Here is an 8398-nt window from a genome sequence, read left to right as displayed (position 1 = left end):
AATTGCTTGAACCCAGGAGCCAGAGGTTGCAATGAGTTGAGATTGGGCCATTGCACTCCAGCCTGAGCAACAGAGTAAAAACTCTGTCTAAAAAAAAAAGGCGGGGAGGAGGTTAGGAATACAAAAGAAACAGCCTTTCATTGGAAAAAGATACAATCTAGGACTTTCATAGCTAGAGAGGAGAAGTCAATGCCTAGCTTCAAAACAACAGGCTGACTCTTGTCAGGGCTAAGGCAGCTAGTGACTTCAAGTGGAAGCCAATGCTCATTAATCATTACAAAAATCCTAGGGAACTTAAGAATTATGCTAAATTTACTCTACCAGTGCCCTATAAATGGAAGAAAAAAGCCTGGATAACAGCACATATATTTGTACCATGGCTTACTGAATATGTTAAGCCTACTGTTGAGATCTACTGCTTAAAAAAAAAAAAAAAAAAAAAAAAGATTCCTTTCAAAGTACTATTGCCCATTGACAATGCACCTAAGTGAGTCAAGAGCTCTGATGGAAATGTGCAAAGAGATCAATATTGTTGAGCCTGCTAACACAACAGGCATTCTACAGCCCAAAGTACCAAGATGGAATTTTGACTTTCAAGTCCTGTTCTTTAAGAAATACGTTTTGTAAAGCTATACTTGTCATAGATAGTGGTTCTTCTGATGAATGTGGGCAAAATAAATTGAAAAGCTTCAGGAAAGGATTCACTATTCCAGGTGGCATTAAGAACATAAGTGATTCAGGGGAAGAGGTCAAATATCAACATTAAGATGAGTTTGGAAGAAATTTATTGCAACTCTCATGGATGGCTTTGAGAGTTTCAAAATGTCAGTGGAGGCAACAACTACACATGTGTTTAAAATAGCACAAGAAGTAGAATTCAAAGTGGAACCTTCAGATGTGACTGAATTGCAGCAATCTCATGATGTAACTTTAAGATGAAGAGTTACTTTTTATAGATAAGCAAAGCAATTGGTTTCATAAGATGGAATCTAAATCTTGTGAAGTATCTGTGAACACAATTGAAGTGACACCAAAGGATGTGGACTCTTGCATAAACTTAGTTGATACAACAGTGCAAGATTTGAGAGAATTGACTCCAATTTTGAAGAAAGTTTGATTGTGAGTAAAATTATTTAAACAGCATCATGTACTGCAGAGACATCTTTTGTGAAAGGAAAAGTCGATCAATATGGCAAACTTCATTGTTGTTGTCTCATGTGTAGAAATTGCTATAGCTAGCCACTCCTTCAGCAACTACAATCCTGATCAGCCAGCAGCTACCAACACTGAGGCAAGACCTTCCTCCTGCAGAAAGATTATGACTTACTAATGGCTCAAAATATCATTAAAAGTTTTAGCATATTTTTAAATTAAGATATATACATTGTTTTTCTAGACAGAATATTCTTTCACAATTTGTAGACTATAGTATAAATATAACTTCTACATATGCTAGGAAACAAAAAAATTGAATGACTTACTTTATTGTGATATTTGCTTTATTGTGGTGGTCTAGAACGAAACCTGCAATATCTCCAAGTTATACCTTTAATTGGTTAGATATAACTGATGTTGTTATGACAGACGTCTATCTTGCAGTTTTCCATCTCTTTGACCAAGTTGGTTGTCTTGGCATGAATTATTTTTCTCCCCATATCCAAATGCCATCTCAACATCATCATCTCTAACAATACCTTTTACATCTTCCAATGTCCATAGCTCATCTTGACCTCTGTTATATGTAATACTGAATACATACTGCCTTGAGTTTACATTATTTATATTTACGTCTTTCTACCTATGACCTCCTGTAGATATTCTTCATCTGTTTTCTCCATGGCATGTAGCCTAGCTATGCTAATATGAATGCACATTTTTTATTTTTACTGAACTCAGACATTAGAGGAAAAGTAAATTTAAAATTCAAAGTCATTACTCACACACAAATATACTGACAATCAGCATAAAAATCTCATTTATCAGGAGGCTGAGGCAGGATAATCGCTTGAATCTGGGAGGCAGAGGCTGCAGTGAGCCGAGATCATGTCACTGCATTCCAGCCTAGGTGACAGAGCCAAGGCTCCATCTCAAAGGAAAAAAAAAAAAAAAAAAAAACCTTATTTCAAACTCCAGTTATAGATTTCTGAAGGTCATAGGATACATAGGTAGAAATATATGTATAATCTCTCTCTATATATGTATATATGCAAATAATTTTAACTCAAGGCAACTTATGTTAAGTGCTATATGCAAAAGAGGCCAAACTGAGCTATGCAGATTGGAAGATTTCAGAATTATGGTTAGATTCTGGTAGATGGGCTGAAATTTATATTTTTATTATGTTCTATAATCAAATGATTAACTCTTCAATTTAAAGTGTAAACCAAATATAAAGAGAAAAAATTTCCAGTGATTAAATAATCAAGTGTTTTTCAGTGCTATTGGAAGGCATTTAATAATCATATCGATAAGCAAAACCATGTGGTAGTTAGGATCTTATTTTGCTATGCTTACTTTAATTAACTGACAACTAATCATGAAGAGAAGATTTAGTCCAAGGAGGTATATATATTTTTAATATATAAATTGCTAATTGTCTAAATATAGAAAATAACTCATTTCATTAATTCAGATTAACTTACTCCTTAAATATTAAATAAATTGATACTACTGCTTAAGTAATGATCTAAACTTTTTCTAAGAATAATTTTATTTTATTCTCAAAACACCTATTCTACTATTATTACCATTTTACTGGTAGGAAGTTGTCCCTATGGAGGTTAATCTACTTGCTGAAGTTCATGCCACCAGTAAAAGGCATGCCAATATTCCAGCCCAGACAGGTTGGCTCCAGAATACAAAGTGTAATACAAAGTGTAACACCGTGGTATGCTGTTTATGATATTTAAGAATATACCCAAGCATAGAAAGTAGAGGTTATAAGCTACTTTTGTAATATGTTTATTAATACTGATTATCTTTTTAATGTTACCTACCGTAGTTTTTAGGACTAGATGTGTGATATGGTTTGGCTGTGTCCCCACCCAAATCTCATCTTGAATTGTAGCTCTCATAATTCACATGTCATGGGAGGGACTGGGTGGGAGATAATTGAATCATGGGAGTAGGTCTTTCACATGTTATTTTCATGATAGTGAATAAGTCTCATGAGGTCTGATGGTTTTATAAAGAGCAGATCCCCTGCACATGCTCTCTTGCCTGCCTTCATGTAAGATGTGACTTTGCTCTTCCATCATCTTCCATCACTATTGTGAAGTCTCCCCAGGCATGTGGAATTGTGAATCCATTAAACATCTTTCCTTTATAAATTACCCAGTCTCAGGTATGTCTTTATTCGCAGTGTGAAAACAGACTAATACAACATGATTCTTTCATGTGGTGTTAATGAGTACTAGAATGTATTTGAGGCATTATGGCAATACACAGAAAAAGCTTTTTCATGGCACATCATAGTTTACATCAATTGGTGTATTCACAGGGTTGTTGTCTGTGTAACTAAAAACAATGGATGCTGATATGAGTTGGCTGTGTCCCCACCCAAATCTCATGCTGAATTCTAGCTCCCATAATCCCTACGTGTCATGAGAGGGACCCAATGGGAGGTAATTGAATCATGATGGTGGTTCCCCTCATTCTGTTTTCATGATACGAAGTGAGTCCTCACGAGCTATGAAGGTTTTTAAGGGGATTTTCCCCCATTTCTTGGCACTTCTCTCTCCTGTGCCACATGAATAAAGATGTGTTTGCTTTTACTTCCACCATTATTTAAGTTTCCTGAGGCCACCCCAGACATGCAGAAGTATAAGCCAATTAAACTTCTTTCCTTTATAAATTACCAATGTCATGCAGTTCTTTATAGCAGCATGAGAACAGACTAATACAGATGCATTTGAATGTGTGGATTATTATGAGTATGTTTCAAGCCAAACTTCTGATCATTATTTTCCAGATAAGAGAAATTGTTTCTACTCATAATCTTCAAACAAAACATTTTTATTTCAAATTTATAACTATAAAATTAATGATTTAATGTCTTTGTTTTTCTATCATTTTTGTCATCTTTCTGCTTGCTAGTTTTGCATTTATTATTAAGTTTTCCTCCTTTAACACTTTCACATGCATGCTTCAAAGGACATGGTTCTTCAATCAAGACAGAGTTGAAATGGTTTCTATCACATAGCACACAATCTTCTAGCTGCCTTTTCTTAGTAGTTGATGCACATAACTAGGAGATAAAGGGGAAAAAGTTTGTGTCTTATGAGAAGCTATTTAAAATTACTATCTAAGTACTGAGAATAAAAAATATGATAGAAAAACACAGAAAGAAGATGAGAAAAAAACTGTTAAAAATATGTTATTTGCTATTTGAAAATTTGTTATGCTTTTAAGCACCTTTCCAGGCTATAAAATAAAAACTTGCATATGATGACTCTGAAACTTAGCCATCCATCCAATAGATAGCTGCTGCCTCTCAGAACTAATAATGGTAGATCATTGAGCATTTAATGACATTACAAACATTGATATGATGATACCAAGAATGTTAGAAAAGTCACTATTATGGATCAAATGGAAAACCAGTTAAAATGAGTTTGGTAATTATAACTTCAGAAAAGAGAAGTTTTTGTTTGTTTGTTTGTTTTGTTTTTCTGAGACAGAGTCTGACTCTGTTGGCCAGGCTGAAGAGTGCAGTGGTGTAATCTCAGCTCACTGCAACCTCCGCCTTCCAGGTTCAAGCAAGGATTTGAGAGGTTTCTATAACCTATTCTAAGATATTGATGTTCAGAGATGCATTTCTTACTAGGGAAATACAATGTAATTATCATTTTAAAAAAATAATACACTAATTTTTTAAATTTATTTTTTAATACACTAATTTTTTTCAAAGCTAATATTTACAATGATGTGTAATCTCATTATTATTTCTGTAGTTTTTAAAGGATTTTAAAATTATGTTAACTATTTCCTTAAAAATCATCTAAGGTTGAATATTAAGTGCATTTTATCTTAGGATATTTTAGTGCCCTCTAGTGTGCAGATGTTTACAACAGCATTTTATCTTCTAACTTATGCAATTGCCTTAAAAATGCAAGATTTTTTAATTGACAATTTTGGATCAATATGAAGTGAGTAAAAGAAATTCAGCTTGGAAAGCAAATTAGAGCCAGACATCAGATCAATCTAAATATAAAACCCAACAAAATGTAAATCGTTTTTGCTTCTTTTCTTCCACTCAAATTAAAGAGCCATTTTCGCTTTTTGAATGCCAGAAAGGAGTTCTCATTTGCATAAATCCATCTTTAGATTTCAAAGGTTCAGACAAGGTAGACTGTGTCTGTTGCCCTTTTAAATACTGGGAGTTTCATGTTTTCTTCTTTGTGCATATATGAAATAGGGTAGGCATTTGGCTAAAATAGGTGCCTCCTCCAAATCTGCTAGTCTCCAACACACTAAAACATTTAATCTGTGGTTAGAGCAGTTGGTTTGTGTCAAGTAAAAGGAACCTAATATAAAGCCTCCTTCCATTCCTACAAAGGAATTGTTTTTGAAACAATGATGAGATATTAAGAGATGCTACTTTTCAAAAACAACTATAGGGGTTGTGGGGGGCCAATAGAATGGATTTGAGTCAAAATAAAAGTTTAACCTGAATTTGGAAAAGCATTTTAAAGAGGTCTTTTGAACTTTGCTTTCAATCCAGTGACAGATATATCAATAGCATTAAGAGGATAATAATTCTTTATCTATCAATGGCCAATATCAACCAACATAACTTCTACATTGAAAAGATATAATGGAGCCTATCTACCAACATTCTTTTATTATCTATGTGTATCTTTGACTTTTAAATTAGATGCAGTCAGATAGAAATCATAGGCCAATTTCTACAATTAGTATTAGATAATCTGTGAATGCCTCTCAAAACTGACTTGCATTATCTTTTTTTGTATTTACTGAAAAGAGAACAACAGCAAAATTGAGTGTTTTGTGGTTTTTAATATCACAAAAGTTCCACTAATATAAAGAACCATTGCTGAATATTCAAGGGACATTCAAATGTTAGGTAACAATATTTTACTTGGCAATGCTGTATTCTTATTGGGATACAAATTCCATGAACAATGATATCTGTTAAAATTACAAAGAATGACTGTGTGTTTTGACAAATCTACATGTTTCCTATGTGTAGCTATGATATGAAATTACAAAGTTTAGGAGATTACAGCATTAGAAGAAAATAACGTTACCACCCAATTTCGAATCTAATTGAAATTTTGAGTTGATATTTTCAATATTTTAAGACAAAATACTAATAAGTGTGTTATTCAGTTGATTTACTCCTTATCAATAATAAATATAACACATGTTAGTGTGTATTTCATAATATATTACTCAAACAAACGACTTTTCCTAACTTGCTACACTGAGGAGACATTACATATGACCTTAGTTCTCAAATGTACCAAGGAGCTAGAGAACCATGGGACCTGATGTAGGGTAACTTGTTCCACAACATAGTAAGGCCTCCAGACAAGCCAGATAGTACTGAAGCTCAAGAGTTTGTTGGAAAATTCTGCTAGGGGAATCTACTCCATTCCTGCCTCACAAGTTGAGAGTAACTTTTACTATTTGCCATAGATTAATTATTTCTTTGTACAGAAAAGTAGTTACAGCCATGATAAACAGCCACTAGAAAACCAGTTTTTTGATTATTTCTTTCTCAACATCTTATTTATTTATTTGTTTGTTTTATTTAATTTCTTTTTTTATTTATTTTAAGAGACAGGGTGGCAGAGTCACGGATAGAGCTGGAAGCCATTATCCTCAGCAAACGAATACAGGAACAGAAAACCAGACACCACATGTTCTCTCTTATAATTGGGAGCTGAACGATGAGAACACATGGACACACTGTAGGGAACAAAACACACTGGGGCCTGATAGAGGGTGGGAGGAGGGAGGACATCAGAAAGAATAGTTAATGAATGCTGGGTTTAATATCTAGGTGATGGATTGATTTGTGCAGCAAACCACCATAGCACGTTTCCCTATGTAACAAACCTGCACATCCTACACATGTACCCCAGTACTTACGAAAACAGTTGAAAAAATAAAATCTCACTCTGTTACCCAGGCTGTAGTACAGTAGTGTGATCATAACTCATGGCAGCCTTGAATTCCTGGGCTCAAGCAATCCTACTGCCTCAGTGTCCTGAGTAGCATGACCACAGGTGAGGGCCACTATACCCAGCTAATTTTAAAATAATAATAATTTGTAGAGATGAGGGGTCTTGCTGTGTTGTTTGGGCTTGTCTCAAACTCCTTACTTCTGGCGATACCCCCAGTTCAGCCTCCCAATGCACTGGGATTATAGGTGTAGGCCATTTTGCACAGCCCTCAAAGTATTAGTTGTATGTTACATGAGAGGGAAGGATCAATAGCAGACAGTGCTTCAAGTCTTTATATATTTCTGTCTTGCTACTTAGCAATTGATGGCATTACTGTCTGAAAATAAGTGTCCCCATTAAAGAAGGATATGTTAAAAATAAATAAGGTTAATATTGTCAATTTTCTGTGGTATGAAAGAGTAAGCCAAATCATCTTACTAGGGGAGTATGGACAAAGTAAAGGTCACAGACAATGCATGTAGTTAAAATATTTTGTTTTTCTGCCCTCCTAAAACAAAATAGAAGAAACTTCAGTTCTGCACAAGTTTTGAAGCAATTCAAGGAAAGTACCTCACTAGTTAAGGATTGAGACATGTAAGTAATATCTAAATTACTATGTAATGTTATTTAAGAATAATATAATAAATTAAAGGAATAAAATTAATAAAATACTTTTTAAATAAAATAACCAACCAATGCTGATCATGCTAATCTCTTGCAATTTCAAACATCTTATTCTTTTGCTTTATAAAAATTATTAATAAATTAATAGTGATGAAAAAAGATAAAGAGAGAGCGAGCTCTCATTCTTTAACCAAGAATTTTCCCCAAATAAATATGTAAAAATTCTGTACATAAAAAGCCAGTGTTAAGAGATTTAATATTTCTTGAATGGTGACATAGTTCCCCAGTACAAATAAGTAAATAATGAAATAATGAGGGGACAATTAATCCCTTCAGTTGTATCACCAAAAATATGTCATGTGAAAAGCCAGAAACACACAAAAAAAATTGAAACCACACACCCCTAGGCAAAATTGCTATCTATATTTTTACCTAGGGCTTTAATTTAAAGCCAGTAGTATAGTTTGAAGTCCGGTAGTGTGATGCCTCCCGCTTTGTTCTTTTTGCTTAGAATTGACTTGGCTATGCGGGCTCTCTTTTGGTTCCATATGAAGTTTAAGGATGATAGACTGGATAGGGAAAAT

This window comes from Saimiri boliviensis, chromosome 7 (genome assembly GCF_048565385.1).
Source record: "Saimiri boliviensis isolate mSaiBol1 chromosome 7, mSaiBol1.pri, whole genome shotgun sequence".
In the NCBI taxonomy this organism is placed as follows: Eukaryota; Metazoa; Chordata; class Mammalia; order Primates; family Cebidae; genus Saimiri; species Saimiri boliviensis.
The sequence above is the reverse complement of the archived record's forward strand: the minus strand, read 5'-3'. Positions refer to the sequence as shown.